The sequence below is a fragment of the Schistocerca americana genome, chromosome 3 (assembly GCF_021461395.2).
Source record: "Schistocerca americana isolate TAMUIC-IGC-003095 chromosome 3, iqSchAmer2.1, whole genome shotgun sequence".
In the NCBI taxonomy this organism is placed as follows: Eukaryota; Metazoa; Arthropoda; class Insecta; order Orthoptera; family Acrididae; genus Schistocerca; species Schistocerca americana.
The window spans coordinates 544561175-544583525 of record NC_060121.1 but is presented as its reverse complement, the minus strand read 5'-3'; the positions used below and the strand labels follow the sequence as shown (position 1 = coordinate 544583525).

At 45.0% G+C, this 22351-nt stretch overlaps 1 protein-coding gene across 1 annotated transcript in view; it reads left to right on the top strand.

The window, feature by feature from the left end:
* The first annotated feature begins 3786 nt into the window (after window positions 1-3786).
* Window positions 3787-22351, top strand: part of LOC124605730 — a 553029-nt gene continuing 534464 nt past the window's right edge. Inside the window, exon 1 of the mRNA XM_047137609.1 lies at window positions 3787-3906. The gene's annotated coding sequence lies outside the window, so the exon portion shown is untranslated. The remainder of the gene's footprint in view (window positions 3907-22351) is intronic.

The following is a 22351-nucleotide window of genomic DNA, read 5'->3' as shown; positions in this document are numbered from 1 at the left end:
GTTTGCTAACTTAGAGTAACTAAAAGTGATATCTGTTTCGAATTACAGTAATTATATTAAATTTACTTTTTCCTAGTGCGGGTGCGTACATGACTTTTAATGTTTTGAAATATTTGTGGGACTGGAACCAGCGGAGTCAGCAGGTCGTTGTGAACAAACCTAACGGTCGAACGCGCATTCCGTTCAATAATTAGTTTGTTTTGCTCATAGCGATCAGCGGCCCTGGGATTAAATACCGATCATTTTAATGTATCTTGCATGCATTCATGCAAGAGATATCACGAACGATTTTGTCATTCGTCTCTGAACAATGATGCTCTTTGTCTTTGCTCATGCCAGACACCGTGAATAATTAGACTGTGATGGGAAAGGAAGCCAGTTCACGTATCCCTTAGTTTACTGCCATTTTACTGAGATTGTACGTCCCCTTTTTGTGTGCTAATCCCAGGTGGGGCATATTATTCACATCCTATTTCTTCTGCCATCTTGTATGATGGGTTATCCTGCCTGGTGATCATGCTTACAGTAAAAGTAGATGCAATACTTTTTATTTAGTCCAGCTGATTGTCTCGTTGACAAACTTTCTCAACACTCACGTGAAATTCAATACACAAAAAAATAGCGTGAGGCAGGGGAACTGTAAGGGTAACGCGCCAAAATGTGTAGTGAATAAGTCGTGCTTTTTCCACTTCTCTTCCTAGGTGTCAAATGACGTGTCCGACTTGTGATTAGAGACTGAACATCTGTAACGGAGCTACAAATTTTCCTTCTATCGAATCAAGATTTTTTCATACTCAGTTGTGTATTTCAATTCTCAGAAGAGCTTACAATCAATAAAGAATTGCAATGAAGCTTTAACGGGGAGAATTTAAAACACATTTTAAGATGAAGAGAACTGTTGTAAGAGCAATTCTGAACACTCTGGATTGAAGTATTAATAAACCAATACCGTCTAACTTCAAGAAATGTCATGTTCATGAATGAGACCTCAGAGTTTCTTGTCTGTATTTCACTAAAATGCTTTGCGGTTTGCCAAAGATTTTCTAATTCTGGCAGAGGCGGCAACAGCCTTGCAAGAGCAGTTGAATAGAGTGGATACTGTCTTAAGTGTAAGCAAAAGTAAAGCAAGGGTGATCAAGATCGCCTATACGATAGTTTCTTTAATTTGTAGGGGGTGGGGGTGCTAGACCCTGAGGTATGGAGTACTTTTAACTATTTTGAACACATATGACGACTTGTAAGTAGCAAAAAAAAAAAAAGATCCAGTTAAAAAGCTACGTAATATTGACTTGTTAAATCATTTTCTTTAAAAACACCCGATTACATTACATTGTTTTATTTGCGTGAGAGCTAGGGGAGATGGTGGGGGCTTTGCCCAAAGCAGGGGCGCCCTTGAGGGTGATGTAATGTTGCTGAATTAAACCAGGTGATGCTAAGGCAATCGGATTATGAAATGAGACACTAAAAGAAGTCGATGACTTTTTCTAAAAAAAAAATGGCTCTGAGCACAATGGGACTTAACTTCTGAGGTCATCAGTCTCCTAGAACTTAGAACTACTTAAACCTAACTAACCTAAGGACATCACACACATCCATGCCCGAGGCAGGTTTCGAACCTGCGACCGTAGTGGTAGCGCGGTTCCAGACTGTAGCGCCTAGAACCGCTCGGCCACCACGGCCGGCTGACTTTTTCTATACGGGCAGCAAAATAACTGACTACAACCGAAGTAGAGGGGACGTAAAATGCAGCCTATCAAGAAATGCATTTCTGAAACAGATATGTTTGTTAACACTGAACATATATTTAAATTTTAGGAAGTCTTTTCTGAAGGTTTTTGTATGGAGTGTAACCTTATACGGAATTGGGACGTGGACAATAACCAATTCATACAAAAAGAGAATAGAAGCTTTTGAAGTCTGTTGTTGCAGAGGGCTGTTGTAAAATAGGTGAGTTGGCCGAATAACTAATTAGGAAACACTAATTTAATTTGGGAAAAACAAGAAATTTGTGGCATAACATGGCTGTTGTTGGACAATCGATTCAACTGTTTTATTGATGGTATTTAACTCGCGTGGTCGATTTCGAAATTCTGCTGACGGACTTGTGGCATTGAAGCTCAACTGAAGTATTGAAGTACAAGTGATCTAAAACATACCCACATTGAAAAGTAGGAGTGCTAACGTAAGCATGAATTCTACCAGTTCTCGTGTGCTCTCAGTGTGATGGCCGAGCGAAGAGAAACCAAACAAATACGAAAGTTATTACTGCAAGAGAAATAGTACTTATAGGCGAAAAGCAAGTTGTAAAATACTGATAGAGAAAATTGATAAGTAAAAAAAATCTGGAGACCACATTCGATAAGGTGGAAGTGAAATATGATTTGCTCAATATGCAATTCTATACGTTATGAAACTGGATATATTGTGCACATGGTTCAGTGAGAATGAAATTGTCAATTGGTGAACAGCAAAAAATTGCCCAAGGCATACCGCATCCTGAAACATACGGCGACACTGCATATGTCGTCAACCAAAGACAGCTAGAATTACACGATACGTCAGTAGTTCCTGCTTGGTCTTAACCTGTGAAACTTTTTAAACGTGACGAATGTTGCGGGATGTTTATTTACCATCGTGGTCGCGTATCATACCTACGCCGTTGTCTCCTTCTTGCAAAGAAACTCTATATCTACAACTACATCCATACTCCGCAAGCCACCTGACGGTGTGTGACGGAGGGTACCCTGAGTACCTCTATCGGTTCTCCCTTCTATTCCAGTCTCGTATTGTTCGTGGAAAGGATTGTCGGTATGCTTCTCTGTGGGCTCTAATCTCTCTGATTTTATCCTCATGGTCTCTTCGTGAGATATACGTAGGAGGGAGCAATATACTGCTTGACTCTTCGGTGAAGGTAAGTTCTCGAAACTTTAACAAAAGCCCGTACCGAGCTACTGAGCGTCTCTCCTGCAGAGTCTTCCACTGGAGTTTTTCTATCATCTCCGTAACGCTTTCGCGATTACTAAATGATCCTGTAACGAAGCGCGCTGCTATCAGTTGGATCTTCTCTATCTCTTCTATCAACCCTATCTGGTACGGATCCCACACTGGTGAGCAGTGGGCGAACAAGTGTACTGTAACCTACTTCCTTTGTTTTCGGATTGCATTTCCTAAGGATTCTTCCAATGAATCTGGCATCTGCTTTACCGACGATCAACTTTATATGATCATTCCATTTTAAATCACTCCTAATGCGTACTCCCAGATAAATTATGGAATTAACTGCTTCCAGTTGCTGACCTGCTATTTTGTAGCTAAATGATAAGGGATCTATCTTTCTATGTATTCGCAGCACATTACACTTGTCTACATTGAGATTCAATTGCCATTCCCTGCACCATGCGTCAATTCGCTGCAGATCCTCCTGCATTTCAGTACAATTTTCCATTGTTACAACCTCTCGATACACCACAGCATCATCCGCAAAAAGCCTCAATGAACTTCCGATGTCATCCACCAGGTCATCGTTCAGACCGCAGGTAGGAAATCGACTGGAATAAGATCTCCGTTCGTTTCCTTACTCCAACCGAATCGACCGCCTTGGCGTCCTCGCAAAGCGACGTGTGTGTCGTGTGACGCCATCGATCCCCAGCTGAGTGCGTTGTTGCCCTTCGTTGCCGGCCGACGTGTTCCACAGTTTCGGACCGCGACCGCGAGGCGGCTCTGCGCGCGGCAGGCGCGCATGCGCAACAGTGGCGGCGTCCGGCGGCAGCAGTGCTGGCGCAGGTTAGCTGGCAGGGAGGTTGTGTTCCGCCGTCACAGTCCTGCTTCACCGCCGCGCAGCGCGCCCCGTGTCACAACATGGCCATGTGAGGCTGAGGCTGAGGCTGCCGACGACGGCTTCCAGCTGTAAGTCTGATGCGTACTCCCCGTAAGCAGTAATTAGCATAGCTTGGCTGTAGCAACCACAGTGACGAGTTTGTGGATTGTGTTTACCTATACGCCTAGCAGCGTTACATTCACGATCTTGAACAAACTTGCACCTGGTTGTTACAGAGTGAACGATTTCAGATCCAACTTTGTTTTCTGTTTCTGATATGCTTTAAATCATTTGCTGTTTATATTTCCCTGCCTTAGCGTTATTGTGCCCATCGATTTTAACAGTGCCGTAGTCATAGAGTTTGTCAGCTCCTGTGTCTCAACAGTGGCGGAAAAGAAATGCAGTGCTATTTTCCGTTGTGTCAATAACTTTGAATCGTGTGATTCTTAATAGCATTTTTCGCCAGAAACTAAAGAAATAACATTTACAAGTGACTTACTGATCTCGACGCTTGCCGAAAACGCTACTGTCATTGTGTGTTTACAGTTGGTCGATGTAGCGTTTTGGCGTCTTTGTGATGTACAACTAACCTAAAAAACTGCCAGCTTTGTAAATATAGCTATAATTTGTCTTCACCTTTAGAAACACCTTTGTTGAGACAGTATTGGGCAGCAGATATTGTTTACGTGCGTCATTCCACGAGGCGATTTCTTGGAACTAAATTGTCACTTACGTATTCGGATTATAAAAGACGCTACTTGGTAACACCTAGAATAAATCTGCTAACAATATTATATCATAGCATTTTTGTTGAATTAAATAACCTTTTTAGGTCTACGAAATACGTATTTATAGTAACACTCCTAGAAATAGTAGCAAATACAATTCGCACAGTTTTAAGAAATGTTAGCGTTCTCCAACAATGTTCACATATACACCATTCTATAAACGTTGCTTTTGGTAACGTCGCACTGTTCTTGGTGTGTTTAGATGGCGAAAAATCTTCAAATAAAAGTTTACAGTGTATTAGAAAATTTGACGTCCACAAACAGTAACATTTCCTTTTGATGGATATGCAGTGAAATTCCCCAGATTTGCCCGTCTGGCGTCTGAGGAATGCATCTCCGTCGACAATGATTAAAAAACATTGCGAACAAGAAATATGACAGGTGCAACGCATCAATTATTGTCATGTTCATTGCATTGTTTGATCACTGCGGTGCATCAAGACTGGAAGCATCCTCAATACGCCATGTGATCTTCTACGAGCTTAAATACGTAGCTCGTTTTCCACGGCATCACTGACAGAACTCCGTTTTGTACCTTAGGTCTTGTTCCGTGCTGACATTATTAAAGATTAGTTTAGAAATCTGAATGAAGAGTGTTCACAACATTGAATAGTCGGTTTCATCAATGTTATTGGACAGCAGTTGACGTGAACGCTGTTACGCTCCTTGAGAGAGACGTCGAAAAATTACGTGAATCGCTGGGTAATTTCTACTGCCAAGTGAGTAACTGAGGTAACTCGCTTGAACCAAAGAAAAGTAGGGGATGCCCTTGGCACTTTTTTTGTCTTAGGTAGAACAATATCGTAACAATCATTAACGGTTTCGGCCATACATACATCACCTTCAGATTCTATAATAGAAAATGCAGAGATCTGTATTACAATTATTTTTTCAGTTCCGTTTGTAGTTATTGTAAAGTAAAAATAAATACATTAATTTGATACCTATATATCGTAAAAGGCATTCAATAAACATACGTTATAGTACTAAATTCGAGGATAATACTAGGTAATCAAGGAATAAACATAAAAATTACAGTGAATGAGATTAAAAAAATTCTATTCCACAATGTTTGTTTATAATAAATAATTCATAATTATTCGTATTTTACATTAACTTACAATTAAAAATATATTAAGTGCAAACCAATAAATTTAAAGACTTATTTAAGTAACAAAACCATGATAAAAACAGCACAAGAACTTTTTTTAATAAAAACGCAGGAAGAATGCAGCTCTTTATACATACTCCCAACTGCTGACGGCGTTCCATTTCCCAGTGCGAGGTATTTATTTTATTAGCTACACGCCCAGATAACGCTGGGCAGGACTGCGCTAAAAAGAATCCACAAAATATTTGTACTTTAAAAGAAAATCTCTTGCTCGTAAAAATAATGTACGGGATGCAGTCGGATAACGTAATCGACAACCGTCAGTATTTCGGCAGGTGAGGTTCTCGTCATTTTCAGGGCACAAATGCAACTAAAGTTCGCTGTATATGGTAAATTCAACGTTGGGCAGGCGTACACCAACTAGGAATCAAATGACGATGTATACAGAAAAGAAATACACACCGTAAATTACTAGCACCACCACAGTATCAAAGGTAACCAACATCAGACGTCATCAACAGCAAAATTTTATCTAACAATGGGTCAGTAAGTAGAATTAGCTTGTTCCTCTGTTTAACCAGGGAGACGGCAGGGTTTCAGCTAGAATTTAAGCAAATACCTGTGTCCAGAATGAAATTTTCACTCTGCAGCGGAGTGTGCGCTGATATGAAATTTCATGGCAGATTAGAACTGTATGCCAGACCGAGACACGAACTCGAGACCCTTGCCTTTAGCAGGCAAGTGCTCTACCATCTAAGATACCCAAGCACGACTCACGACCCGTCGTCACAGCTTCAATTCTGCCAGTGCCTCGTTTCCTTCCATACTTCACAGAAGCTCTTCTGCGAACCTTACAGAACTAGGACTCCCGGAAGGAGACGAGGTACTGGCAGCATTTACGCTGTGAGGAGGGGTCGTGAGTTGTGCTTGGGTAGTTCAGCTGGTAGAGCACTTGCCCGCGAAAGGCAAAGGTCCAGTTTTAAGATGACGGGAAGTTTCAAATATCTCTGTCTAAAAGGTCACTTAGTAGCTTAATCCCCATGACACTATCCCAGCAACTGTAACTATGCGCCAGAATCTGTTATATCCCACTGGATGACTATTACTAAGGCAGTGTACTGCAATCGCAGATATGCTCGCCTTTTGTAAGCATGTGTGATGCTTACGTGTAATACACCGGTCTTCCATGGCCAAACAACTGCAGGGGATACAATACACACAACCCTTGAGACTTAGGCAAAGCAAGACCATACACTGAGGCGCCAAAAGTCTTGGGATACATCCTAATAGCGTGTCGGATCTCATTTTGCCCGGCGTAGTGCAGTAACTAGACATGACACGGACTTAACAAGTCACAGGAAACCCTGCAGAAATACTGAGTCCTGCCTCTATAGACGTCCATAATTGCGAAAATGTTGCCAGTGGAAGATTTTGTTACATATATGTTCGAATGGATTGAAGTCGAGTCATCTGGGTGGCCAAATCATTCGCTCGAATTGTCCAGAATCAAACTAATCACGAACAGTTGTGGCCTGATAATATGGCGCACTATCAGCCATAAAAAATTCCGTCGTTGTCTGGGAAGGTGAAGTCGATTAATGGCTGCACATGGTCTCGAAGTAGCCGAACATAGCCATTTCCAGTCAGTGATAGGTACAAGAGAATCTAATCAATTCCACGCAATTATTAGCTCAAACCGTCCTCCCCCAGTAGCTGAGTGGTCAGCGCGACAGAATGTCAATCCTAAGAGGCCAGGTTCGATTCCCGGCTGGGTTGGAGATTTTCTCTACTCAGAGCCTGGATGTTACGTTGTCCTAATCATCATTATTTCGTCACCATCAACGCGCAGGTGGCCAAAGTGGCATCAAATCGAAAGACTTCCACCCAACGAATGGTCCACCTGACGGGAGGCCCCTGTCACACGACATTTATTTTATTAGCCCAAACTCTTATGGGACCACCACTAGCTTGCACAGTGCCATGTTGACGACTGGTCCATGGCTTCGTAGAGTCTGCTCCACACACGAACTCTTACCAGCTGAAATTGGACCTGTCTGACAAGGTCACGATTTTCCAGTCGTCAAGGGGCCAAACGATATGATCACGAGCCCAGGGGTCCTATTCTGTGTCGTTCATACTGATCGGTGCAGTAGGTTAGCCTCGATAGTGACGTCATTTTCGGTTCTTTATCAGAAGTTCCTATTCAGTAAGCTTCAGAGATCTATTACCGATCGGTCTTCCCATCAATTTTTCGACAACTGTACTGAGAGATTTTGGATTTGAGTATGGCCCTCTCGTTCGATTCGGTGTGGTTTTTTTACACCTAGAATTTATTTTAAACATATTGAGCGGTTTTAGTTTCGAATTTTGTGATTATGTAACTGAATAATCATTAGGACGCGTCTGGTTGGAAAAGGAGTTAGACTATTTTCCTTTGTTAGAAATATGGTTTGTATTTTTGTTACTGTGAATGATTATAACAAAATTTCGATCAATATTTTCACAAAATATCTATTTTTATGTAATTAAGAGTTTAAAAAATCATTAGATTTCAAAAGGTCGGTTCTGCTTACTCATGAGCGTTAGCTGAAATTACTAGTGACTTCGCGTACTTTTTTCCGCAAATGCATTACTTATTAACTACCCAAACGCATTTAAAACTTTTAAGTAACGCAAAGGAATTTTGTTAAACCTGGTAGAGGAAACCTTCCAAAATTTCATTCATTTACGGGTTACGCCCGCATCATTGGCTACGAAGTGAGCCTGCGTCTCTCTATAGTGGAATTATGTGGATTTAAGCGCTGCTCGCATGTGAATTGTAGTAGCTTACTTTTAACAATATTTGGAGCGATGAACATATCGGATACAAGATGTATATGGAAATTGAATTCGATGAAACATTTAAAGTATCAAAATCACATGCTCCGAATTGTCTTCAACAGAATGGCTATAGGTTAGAAACTGGATTCCTCGTGGAGAGGGGATGGGTTGGGTCACGTTCCCGACCCTAATCTCACCTGCAAGCCACACACTAAAAATAAAACAGCAGTACAGTAGATACAAGAATATGACGGCAAACATCTGGTGTCTGTTACAAAGGAAGATCTTCAACTCCCTAAGGATGCGTTTAGAAGGCTGGAACTGACAAAAATAACAAGGCAGTGAAGGGCTTTGCGATGTCGCTGTTCGGGACTTCTCTCCTGTCCACGTAATTTACCCTGGAAGGAACACACATCAAGGATCTGCTGAATGATTCATTTGGGTCTGGGAAATGATGCGGAACCTCAGGCTGCAGAAGAAGAAAATGTGCATGCTGAACTGCCACCAGTTGAAGGAGACAGTGAAGGTGCTAAATGTGTGCTACTGCTAAAAATTGAATACCATTCCTCATTCTTTGAATGCTGTAATTTATGACTGAAATTATCTGTACCTTATTTGTCATTTCATTGTAAGCTAGCCATTTTTGTTACTGTTTTTGTGGAATGAAAAAAAAGTGGGTAGGGCAACGAACTGTGGTGTCGAAGATCGTAGGTTCACAGATCGCTGGGTAAGCAAATATTTTTGTTTCCTCTTTGTGTTTGTAACACATTCTGAAACTTCGTTAATCGTCTAACTTAAGCATTTTTCTGAAATATTTGTTGTTAATATACACGTAAGACCACGCGTTCTCAGAAACGAGTATCTTCGATTTCGTGACTTCCATATGTTTAAGAAATGAAAGATGAAATTGCTGTGAGTGAAACAACTGACAGTGACATTTATAATTTCTCTTGTAACAAATAATTCACCGTTTTTTCTGAATACGTGGCGATTTCCGAGAATGTGTTCAGATGGGAATCTAAGAGCACAAATTAAATTACTGCGAATGAAACTAGCATCAATCCTCTTCATACTCTAGCTTGTCACAAGTATTCATCCGCGATAGAATCCTTAACAGTAGACAGTGATGAAAGATTCGTCAGATGCATGGTATAAAGTAGAACAAACTTCTGTAGCTGCACTCGCCACACGCTCTCGAAAAGGCGTTTTTTAAAATTTTTTATGAACCAAATCCTTGATGTATCATATAGGGAAGTTGGCTACTTCATCATCTGGATCTCTTGGACGAGTTACAACCACGTTCTATGCATCTTCTTATTCTTAAGCAATTATGGCAATAAGAAAACTGCCTTCAATTAGTTGCAAAGACAGAACGCAGCCCCACGAACCTCCATGAATTTTGAAGCAACTAAGGAACGACGGAAAACACAAAAAATGACAAACTTTCTGGTGTTTCTATAGATGTATTCGTACAATGTGGTACTAAACTCCATTCCTAACTCATATTCCGAAACGTAAAATCCAAAACAAGACGTCGATGTGGATGAGAATAAAACGACGTATTGTGGCATTTGACTGTTTCCAGGGCACAGTCAATATTCTGTCGTTATCATGCATTTAAGGAAGCACGTGGTCAGTGAAATTTGAACAGTATTACGTACTGTAACCACACTTTTCAGGACTGTGAAGAAAGGCGTGCTGCTGACCGGTTAGAGTTCGTGGCGCTGCAGTGCGCATGTGCGGATCTGAGGCAGATCGCTTTTGATTGGTTGGCGCGAGGAGAACTGACAGCAGTGATCCTGTTCACTAGGACCATTTGGCATCGCTTCCGAAATGCTTACTGAATAATGGTGCGTGTCTCCTTCGAAAACACGACCGGTCGGTGCGCTCGCGTACCGAACCGTTCGGCAAAATGGGGGAAGGATACAGAATAGGGCCCCAGGAAAGGCGCTGCAGGCGATATCGTGCTGTTAGCAAAGGCACTCGCGCAGATCGCCTGCTGGCACAGCCCATTAACTCCAAATTTCGCTGCAGTGTCCGGACGGATACGTTCGTCGTACATCCCACATTGATTTGTGCGGTTATTGCAGGCAGTGTTGCGTGTGTGTTAGCACCGACAACTCTACGCAAACGCCGCTCCTCTAGGTCGTTAAGTGAAGGCCGTCTGCCACTGCTTTGTTCATGGCAATGCCTGGAATGCGGTATTCCCAGCTAACTCTTGACGCTGTCGATCTCAGAATGCTGAATTCTCCAAGTATTTCCAGAATGGAATGTCGCATACGTCTAGCTACAACTGCTATTCCGCGTTCAAAGTTTCTTAATTCCAGTTGTGTGGCCATGATCACGTCAAACCTTTTCATGTGAATCGCCTGAGTACAGACTAGTCTAGGCCAGTGCACTGCCCTTTTATACCTTGTGCTCGCAATACTCCTGCATCTGTATATATGCATATCGCTATCCCATGGTTTTTTCACTTCACTATAGTGTACAGGGCCTTAATCTTAGAGTTTGGGCGAAAACACATTTCGCACTGTATTTCCTCCGCCGGGCGCGGTGGCCGAGCGGTTCTAGGCTCTTCAGTCTGGAACCGCTGCGACCGCTAAGGTCGCAGGTTCGAATCCTGCCTCGGGCATCGATGTGTGTGGTGTACTTTAGTTAGGTTTAAGTAGTTCTAAGTTCTAGGGGACTGATGACCTCAGAAGTTAAGTCCCTTAGTGCTCAGAGCCATTTGAATTTTGTATTTCCTCCTAGTGAGAATAATCCTACTGAAAGACAAGAGCAGTCTACTGAGGCGCTGCCTCATTATTCTCATCACTGACCCGATTCACGGTTTGTCGGCCGGCGCAATTCTCGTCTGATCTGTCTCATATCCATTCTGCCGAAAAATAGCGTCAGTGTGGACTAACTCAACTGAAAAACTTTCAGGGGCTGAGATGACGTGAATCAAATGAACAAAGGTAAGAAGTACATCTTCATGCTTAGCCAGGCGCTGACAACTGTCAGCCTGAAGACACAGATCAGTGTAGGTTTGGGTTCCATTGAAGGACGTATCCCAACGTACCGAGATCATTCCTCGTAACCATCAAGGAAGGGATTGCAACGATCCTTCTACACCTGCGTAGTGAAGGGAATACTAGTGTATTGAAGAGAGAAGCTCTAAAAACTGTGCAAATTCTCGTAGCCTTAAGGCGAAATAAGAAATGTTTCGTCTGCACATCTACAAAAACATGCAGGTTTCAAGCCGCCGACTCGCGATTTCTTTCTGCGAAATCTTCCATAAAAAAACTCCCAACGATAGCTGACAAAGGGTTCCCAATGCAACTCCATCTACCTGCTCATGGAATCAAAATAAATGGAAATGAACCCATGTCGAAACCAAACCAAACCTAGCCTCAGATAGTCGTCTCGAATTCGACGGAAGAACACGTTGGAGACCACATTAAAACTTAGTAAGATAACCGGCCAGCCAACGCTATCCCTCTGATCTTTTTACAGGGAGTACCTGAACTCCCTTCGAAGGCTTCGAGGACAGGTTTCCTACGCCAAAACAGAAAACGTCTAGTAAACACGGACTCTAAAATGCACACCTTGAGAGCTATGAGCACTCTTCTCAACAAATGCTCAGCTCTTATTTAGTTTCGAGTCTATGATTACTAGACTTTTTTTCTAATTTATGTGGAAGGAACCTGTCCGCGAAGTATGCAAAGCGAATTTAGTAGAAATACGTCTGATTCCTTGTTGACTCAATAGAGTAGCAAGGTACATCGTAGCACATAAATTGCTGTTAACTGATCTATGTGAAACCTTTTCTTTATGGAACTTCGGAAGGCCTTATGATCAAGGAGGGCAGCGGGATATTACAGTACACTGCGACAAGGAACTTTTCGTCAGAAGTTGTTAATCTTCCTCTGAACCCTTTTAGTAGTGTCAGCACTGAGTCCCGCGATAGGTTTTATCTGTTTTCGCAAACTGTCTGATTAGCTCGTCAGTGTCTGACCTCTTTGTCGACAGAACGTTAAAGAGTAAATTTCCAGCTTTCCTCAAGTACATAGTTCATTATTGTATGACCAGGACCACTGCGCATTTTTTGGCCTAAAGACAATGTGGGAGCGTTCACTGCATTCGAAAGCAAAATCCTACCTGCGATTCGTTAGAAACCCCATACATAATGATTCTACGTTATATGAATCAATGGGTCATTGTCGCCCTACAGATTCATTCGGCAAGAATGACATCAAAACATAAAACGACAAAATTAAGACTGAATACAGAAATTCTTTTCTGAGACTGCTTCGTCGAAGACGCCCACATCACTGTTCCTGCTTTATATCGTCACAGGGATGGAAAAATTATAGGTAGAGAAAGAACTGAACGCGGAATTGAAAAATTACTGGATACGGGACCAGTTAGTCGTGTAACTGATAAACAGAAGAGTTCTCGTCTTTTCTTCCTACAAAACATTGGAGATCTTTTAAGTAAAGAAGCCTCTGACACATATGCAGGAAAACTGCAGGTTTTTATTCTTTACGGAAACGCGCTCGATGGATAATCGAAACTACAAACCTATCCCACCGATTTAAATTCAGTATGTAATGGAACACGTTTTCAGCTCGTGAATAATGACTTTCCTAAACGCCAATTATCTATTCTGCAGGTACCACTTAGATTCCGCAAGCAAAGGGCATGTAAAACTAAGCTTGCTCTGTTCATTCATGATATCCAAGAGACAGGTTGATACTATATTTCTTGGTTTTCGGAAAGCGGTACACTTCGACCCCTTCGCCTAGAAAAAAAGTGGATACAGAACATCGTGGCAGATATGCGATTGCATCGAAGACTACGTAGCCAGCAACACAGTAAGTGGTTCGTAATGGGGAGGCATTGTTGAATGCGAACGTAGCCTCCCATATATTCCAAAAAAGTGGCAGTGACTTCACAGTTCATTACGTATACGTAAACGAACCGGCAGGCAAAGTTTTGCCTCCGTATAGCTGTGGCAGACGTTGGTGTTACACGGCTGCGTTCCAAGAAGAGGTTCAGTTTTGTTGCTTATGAGTTTACGATGACCAGCGCTTTGTAGAACTGATAAAAGACTGCTGACATAGTTGAAAAGAGCGCTCGGTGCCTTTTGGTTACACGATCGGTGATCAATAACTGCTGTCAGTTAAAACGTCCCAGTATCTCGTAGTATTTGCACGTAGCTTTTGAAGGCGGAACGACCGCTTAAACAGCGTTGTGGAAGACGCAAGCCAGACTGAGTCGCGCGAATATTCGAGAAGAAATATAGTGTACCTACGAAGGATGACCCTTACGGAATCCGCAATCGACGAATTGTTAAGTTTCTCGTCACGCTGGTCCTTATCAATTGCGTGTAAGGGAATAGGGACAGAACAAAGGAGAGCCTAGTATTTCTTGATAAGTTTTTTTCAGCGAGCATGAGTGTCATGGAAACGACCAGTACAGTGGGAGACATAACAAAAAAAGGCACTACGGTCGCGTAGATTATTGTAAAAAGTCGTAGAGCCCTTATTCCATTAAGAGTCAAGAAAGCCTGCACTTCCTCCAACTTATGTATCCAATAATGGCCACCAGGAATGAAATACGGAAATACGCAAAAAAGTTCACATAACAGTACCGACAATCTTTCCTCCGCACATTGTCCGCGAGTGGAGCAGCAGGAAGGAAAACATTTGTCAGTTGCTGCACCATCCAGAATACATGTTGTTTTCCGAAATGCGCTTGTAGAAGTCGAGAGCAAATATAGGTGTGGCGACGTAGTTATGCCTACGATCGCAGCCAGTCACGTAATATTATTAATGCTCGTGTTTCGGTTGATGATGCGGCGTTGTAGACCCCAACTTATCAAAATCGCGGACAATAAAAAGCAAACATTAATCGCTGTTGCAGGTAAGATGATTTGTTAACTCCATAAGGTACTTCTTGGGATCAAACTAAACGATTATGGTTTTCTCGTTCGCTGTAAACGAGCTATTTATTACTTTTTTCATTAATAGGTGTGATTCAAAGACCAAGAATGTCTCGCTCTTTACCAAGCTTGCAACTACTAACTTCTCAGTGGTGTTCAGTGACATTCTATGATCTATCAAGCACCGAGAGACAGTCTGATTACTGCAGACTTGCAGTCTGTAATTACTGTCTTTGTCGCCTGCGTTAAGACTGTAGAATTTTGGTCCTTCTTTACGAAGTCGGCGATCGTCTTTTACTGAACATCTGACTAATCTTACATTTTAGGTTTATAAGTATGTTGCTATGTTGAAGCTCCAGCCGAATTTTGAGGAAATAATTTCAGCGCAAGATAAAGAACGTATTAGACAACATAGTCTGATATGTGCCGTGCGCCCTTCTTTGCCTGTCTAAGAGGCAGCTAATAGGAATTGCTTATATTTTTACCTTGAAATCTTGACTATTCTTTAGTCCTATAAATGTTTCGGCTCTTCTTGGTTTTCTTAACGCTTTCTCCCTCTCATTTTTTAGCTTTTTAAATTCTAGTTCCCATTTTGGGTTCGACCTCCATTTTCAAATTTTACAGAAGTGCGGGCCGTTGAGGGAAGGACGCCTTACTGTGATGCATTAACGTTCTGCTGTACGCTATTATCTTCTGCACCTACCAGCCATGTGGATCTAACTCTGCTCCCGAAATGCAGCGTGGTTTTCACTCCGTCGTGGTGGGGTTGTCTCATACCCTCTCGGCAGTAGCCCCTGAAAACGCAGGGGTCGCACTGCTGATGCCTAAGCTTTAAACTCCCCGTGTCAGCCAAGGAGTATGAGCGTGTGCACTACTCGGACAATGACTACCGTGCTACGTGGCCTATGCCTTCGCGGGGCGCCGCCCATGGGGAGAGTCTTCGATCGGACTGAATGGCACCGAGACGGATGACCCTCAATGTATGGGTCAAACTCAATGATGGCTGAGCCAACACGACCTTCTCATGAATAAGTCATTTTAACGCAAACGTTTACAATCCTATGACTTGTCCGTCTCTCACCATGCCTCAAGACGAGAGCCAGGTAAAGAGAAATCGAAGTGGACAGTTTGCCGAGTTCTTGGTTTGTTCCTCAACTGACGGCGACTGTTTCGCTATGATGAAGAACGTTCCTGGGGAGGTTGCAGCAGTAGAGAAAATGAGGAATGGATCGTTGCTGATCGAAACAACACACATCATCCAATCACAGGCACTTCAGGCCTGTGTCAGGTTAGAAGATACACCAGCCACCATTTCTCCTCTCAACAACCGGAGTGGAATTCAAGGTGTTATCTTCCAATGGGACTTATCACTACAAACTGATGAATAGCTGCGCACTAATTTGGCACGCGTCCATTTTGTTTTCCGCATCAGGAAGGTTCCAAAGGTTTATGGAGTGGACACTGGAGCTTTTATCCCAGCCTTCGACGGCAACATTTTGCCTGAGAATGTTAAGGTAATGATCTATAGGTGTGATGTCAGGCGTTATTTTCCTCCTCTTGAGATGTTTTAAGTGCAAGAAGTTAGTGACACATGTTCTCCCACTGTTCTAATGGGGCCGCAGGGCCTTCAATGGCACAAGCATCATCCATCTATGGATAATTTAATAGCATTCAGAAGACTCCGGGTGAAAGGGCGGTTTTTCATAAAGAAACGGAAGCAAGAGTGTTGGAAGCGATCCCACACCCCATTGTTCCAAGAATGGACTAAACTCCGCCACAATGTGAACATACATCGCCCACGGCACTTCCTGGGATCCTTGTCAGTGGTAATATCTACATGGTACTTGAATATTTTGCTATACATTTCGCTAAAGTGTCCGCTTGCAGTAATTACCATCCTCACTGCCTGACTCGGAAATAACTTATTGAGCGCCGGTCGCCATCCTTCCAGGCACACGGCTCTCTATACTACAGTGTCCCTTTTACTGAGTGGAAGCTTCCCCCAGGGGGTCCACAACTCTTTTGTGGATACGTGCGTAGCGAGCACGGGACCCCAAGCTAATGTGGCCCTCCTTCCTTTCCGGGCTGCATACCTTCCCTTCCCACATCCTTCCCTGTCCCCCATCTTCGCCCCCCCCCCCTCACCTCTGGCTCTTTCCTTCCCTTTCTCCCCCTCTGGGAGTATGGTTTGAGCCTACGTCCAGAGACGGACGCTCGAAACTGTTACAAATTCCTTGCTTTCTACACTTGCAAGTCTTCGTCCTTCCTCTGTCCTTCTCTTTTCCTTCCCTCTTCTCTTTGCCCTTTTCTCCGCTGCGGCGTTTGAGACCCCTCTTCTTTCCTTTCCCTTCTCTTTTTTCCTCCCTGTGTGTGTCTGAAGGCCGACCCACGCACTTCCATGCGTAGCCGGTGACGGGGTAACACGTAATTCCCCGCCCCGGGTAGACAGGTAGGACACTTACGCACCCCCTGGTAACGGCCAGGCCCAGGGAGGGGTGATTACCCGAGCTGATACCTACCGAAAATGCCGATTGGTCCCTCCGTCCGTTTGTCGGGAGGTGTGACCTGAGGTGTGAACAATCACCTAAGGCGGGAGTGCCCTCAGAGAGGGCCCCCACAAGGGAGGAGCGCGCCATCGGAGACGCAGGTAATCATGGGGGATTCTTCCGCAATGGTTTCCTCACCTTCCACTATGTCGGCTCACAAGCGTAAGTTCAATGAGTCTCAGCCACAGACAGTTCTTCCATCGTTGCCACAGTTCCTTGTTGTTTCTCGGTCTGACGAAGGTCACGACTTCTCCACGGTCAACCCTTTCATTATTCAGAAAGGTGTCGATGCAATTGCAGGTCTTGTAAAGTCTTGTTCCAGATTACGGAATGCCACCCTGTTGCTAGAAACAGTCAGTGCCCTCCAGGCACAAAAATTGCTGTGTACCTCACTACTACACACCTTCCCTGTCTGGGTGGAACAGCACCGTACTTTAAATTCCTCGCGTGGAGTCGTTTATACACGCTCCCTCGATGGATTGTCTGACGAAGAAATTCAACACTACCTGTCTGACCAGGGCGTAACAGCTGTTCATAGTCATGAGAAGGGTTGATACGAACATCATTCCAACCCACACTGTCTTCTTGACATTTGACAAAGTTCAACTCCCATCGAAAATCAAAGCAGGCTATGAGATAATTTCCGTTCGCCCATACGTCCCAAACCCTACGCGTTGCTATCGGTGTCAGCAGTTCAATCACACCACCCAGTCCTGTTCCAATGTGGACAAAGTGTTACGTCTGGCAAGGATGCCCATGAGGGTGCTTGTCCACCTCCATCCCCTCGCTGCATCAACTGTATGGGTGACCACGTTGCTTCCTCTCGAGATTGCCCCGTTTTTAAGGACGAAATGCTTATCCAGGAAATCAGAGTGAAGGAAAAAGTGTCGACCTTTGCTGCTCGAAAATTATTCGCCAGTCGACAGCCCACCGTGCCTCAGACAGGAAAATACAGCACTGTCCTTGCTTCTCCTCGGCGAACAAAGGAGGCGGCCACGCAGACTTGCGACCTCACCTTTAGTGCCACGGTCGTCATATCGGCCAGCGCAAAGATCGCCCGTTCAACCTCACCACTTTCGCCTGCCCACTCCATGGCTCACCCTTCATCGGGTTCTGCTAAATCTGGAGCCCAAAAGTCAGGCACCAAGACTTCGAAAAAAGAGCAAACTCGTGAAGATTTTTTACGTACCCCAACTTCACACCCATCGGTTCCTCCTTCATCTAAACATCATACTTCCAAGAAGGCTACAAAGAAACCCAGTTCATCTCCTTCTCCGCCAAGGCGTGTCCCATCCACAGCACCACCTGGCGGAAATCGCCCTCGGCCGTCTTCTGTGTCGCCGAGGCGCACTGCTGGCGGCCGATCAACCTGCCGATCGCTGGTGGCAGGAGCTGCTCGTGAACAACCTATGGATCAGGATCTTCTGCCTTCGGCTGAATGCCATTCCATGCTGTCGGTCGCAAGCTCTGAGCAGTCGTTGAGTTGACAGCGACCTTGGTCACATTCCTCCATTTTCTGTTCACCCTATGTCCATTATCCACTGGAATATCCGCGGCATTCGAGCCAATCGGGATGAATTGTCGGTCCTCTTACGATCCTACTCGCTGGTCATCTTCTGTCTTCAGGAAACAAAGCTGCGTCCCCATGACTGCTTTGTTCTCCCTCATTTTCAGTCCGTCCGATATGATCTCCCCTCTGTTGAAGGCACTCCAGCCCATGGAGGACTCACGATTCTTCTCCATGATACTCTCCATTATCACCCAATCCACTTAAACACTTCCTTCCAAGCTTTCGCTGTCCGTCTTTCCCTTTCCGGATATCCCTTTTCTCTTTGTACTGTGTACATTCCATCGTCCACACCATGGCACGAGCTGATCTTTTATCTTCTTGGTCAGCTTCCACCCCCCTATTTGCTGGTTGGGGACTTCAATGCCCACCACCCGCTTTGGGGATCTCCACATCCTTGTCCACGTCGCTCACTATTGCTAGACGTCTTCCACCAAGCAGATCTAGTTTACCTCAACACCGGGGTCCCTACATTTTTGTCTGCCTCCACGACAAATTTATCTCATTTAGACCTTGCGGTCGGTACTGTTCCGCTAGCTCGGCGCTTCGAATGGTTCGCCCTTGACGATACACACTCGAGTGACCACTTTCCATGTGTCCTTAGACTGCAGCCTCAACTGCCATACATGCGCCCGCGACGCTGGAAGTTTGCCCAAGCTGATTGGACACTTTTTTCGTCTCTAGCGACATTCGATGACCGTCACTTTCCCAGCGTCGACGATGAGGTCACATATTACCGACGTTATTCTTACAGCTGCGGAACATTCAATACCACGCACCTTCGAATTGCCCCGGCGCCCCCCAGTTCCTTGGTGGAACGAGGCATGCCGTGATGCAATACGTGAGCGGCGACGTGCTCTCCGCGTTTTCCGCCACCATCCTACTTTGGCCAACTGTATCCGCTATAAGCAGTTCCGAGCGCGATGCCGTCGTGTCATCCGCGATAGCAAGAAGGCAAGCTGGAAATTCTTTATTCGCTCATTTAACACTTTCACTCCCTCCTCGGAAGTTTGGAGTCGGCTTCGACGGTTCTCAGGCGCGCCTAGTTTCTCCCCGGTCTCTGGGCTCACTGTCGCGCATGATACATTAGTGGACCCCGTCGCAATTTCTAACTCGTTGGGTCAGCACTTTGCTGAGAGTTCGAGCTCTTCAAATTACCCGCCAGCGTTTCTCCCTAAGAAACGTGCAGCGGAAGTGCGACCTCTTGCTTTCTCCTCTCAAAATCGCGAAAGCTACAATACTGTTTTCTCCATGCGGGAACTCCAAGGTGCACTCTCTTCTTCTCGCTCCTCCGCCCCAGGACCGGATGGTATCCACGTCCAAATGTTGCTGCATTTATCAACCCATAGTCTGCGTTACCTCCTTCGCCTTTATAATCGAATTTGGACCGACAGTACTTTCCCCAGACGATGGCGGGAAGCTATCGTCGTTCCTGTTCCGAAACCTGGAAAGGACAAACATCTCCCCTCTAGCTATCGCCCCATTTCTCTCACGAGTAGTGTCTGTAAGGTTTTGGAGCGTATGGTGAATTACCGTTTAGCGTGGTGGCTGGAATCCCGCAGTCTTTTAACACCTGCCCAATGCGGATTCCGAAAGCATCGTTCTGCAGTTGACCATCTTGTTGCTCTCTCCACTTATATCATGAACAATTTTCTCCGGAAACGCCAAACAGTAGCAATATTTTTTGATCTGGAGAGAGCATACGATACCTGTTGGCGGACAGGCATCCTCCGCACACTGTTCTCTTGGGGCTTTCGAGGTCGGCTGCCCCTTTTTCTTCGCGAATTTATGGCAGAGCGCACATTTAGGGTGCGGGTGAACACTACTATCTCCCGTACTTTCTCCCAAGAAAACGGGGTACCCCAGGGCTCCGTGCTGAGTGTTGTACTGTTTACCATTGCCATCAATCCAATTATAGATTGTCTCCTTCCTGATGTCTCGGGCTCCCTCTTTGTGGACGATTTTGCGATCTACTACAGCTCTCAACGGACCAGCCTTCTTGAACGACGTCTTCAAGGATGTCTCGATCGCCTCCACTCTTGGAGCATCGAAACCGGCTTCCGTTTTTCTCCCAGTAAGACCGTTTGTGTTAATTTTTGGCGACGTAAGGAGTTTCTTCCGCCCTCCTTACATCTAGGTCCTGTCAACCTTCCGTTTTCAGACGTCGCTAAATTCTTGGGTCTTATCTTTGACAGAAAACTGTGCTGGTCCTCCCAAGTTTCCTATCTTTCGGCTCGCTGTCTGCGATCCCATAACACCCTACGTGTCCTGAATGGTACCTCCTGGGGAGCGGACCGAGTGGTCCTTCTCCGCCTCTATCGCGCCTTAGTGCGCTCGAAATTGGACTATGGAAGCATAGTCTACTCCTCTGCTCGGCCGTCTATTCTTCGGCGTCTCGACTCTATCCACCACCGTGGATTACGTTTAGTGTCTGGAGCTTTTTACACCAGCCCTGTGGAAAGCCTTTATGCTGAGACTGCTGAACTTCCGCTGTCCAATCGGCGAGCAGTCCTCCTGAGTCGTTACGCTAGCCATCTGTCTTCCATGCCTGCTAATCCAGCCCATGACATTTTTTTCGACGCCTCCTTTGATGTAGGGTATGCAGGCCGCCCCTCCTCCCTACTACCACCGGGAGTCCGCTTCCGTCAACTGCTCCATTCTCTTTCCTTCCGCTTTCCTAAAACCTTCTTGACAACTTGGGGTACAGCACCGCCTTGGCTCCGTCCCCGGATCTGCCTGCTCCGTGATCTTTGTCGATTTCCCAAGGTTGGTACCCTTTCACTTGTTTATCGTCGGGCATTTGCTGCTCTATGTGCACAAATGACAGACGCCACATTTATTTACACCGACGGCTCGAAAACATCGTTAGGTGTAGGGAGTACCTATATTGTTGGCGACACCCCAAATCACTTTCGGCTTCCCGACCAGTGTTCGGTTTATACTGCGGAGCTTTACGCTGTTCTCCAGGCTGTCCACTACATCCGCCGCCATCAGCGGATACAGTACGTTATCTGCTCAGATTCTCTCAGCTCTCTCCTCAGTCTCCAAGCTCTTTATCCTGTGCACCCTCTGGTCCACCGGATTCAGGACTGTCTGCGCTTGCTCCACCTGGGGGGCGTCTCGGTGGCGTTCCTCTGGCTCCCGGGACACGCTGGTATCTGTGGAAATGAGGCGGCCGATATTGCAGCCAAGGCTGCAGTCTCTCTTCTTCCGCCAGCTATTAAATCGATTCCCTTCACCGATCTACGGAGCGTTTTATGTCCTCGTGTTGTTCATTTATGGCATACGCATTGGTCGACACTTCCCCATAATAAATTGCGGGACGTGAAAGCTCTTCCTTGTGCTTGGACCTCTTCCTCCCGAACGCGTCGTCGGGAGGAGGTAATTTTAACTAGACTCCGGATAGGGCACTGTCTTTTTAGCCATCGACATCTTTTAAGCGGCGATCCTCCCCCACTCTGTCCCCCCTGCTCTCAGCTGTGGACGGTAAGACACCTTTTAATTGAGTGCCCCTATTTTAATCCGTTACGCTCCCGTCTCCGGCTATCGCCTGATATATCGTCGATTTTAGCAGATGACACGCGCTCAGCCGACCGCGTTCTCAAGTTTATTAGTGCCAGTGAAATGACGTCAGTCATTGGAAGCTTTTTTTGGGGACAACCGACCCCTTTCTGTAATGGATTTTTAAGCCTTCCTTCTGCTTTTAGTTTCTCCAATTTTATGACTTTCGTTCCCATTGCTGCTGGTTTTCAATTTCGGTTTTTTACTGGTTCCTA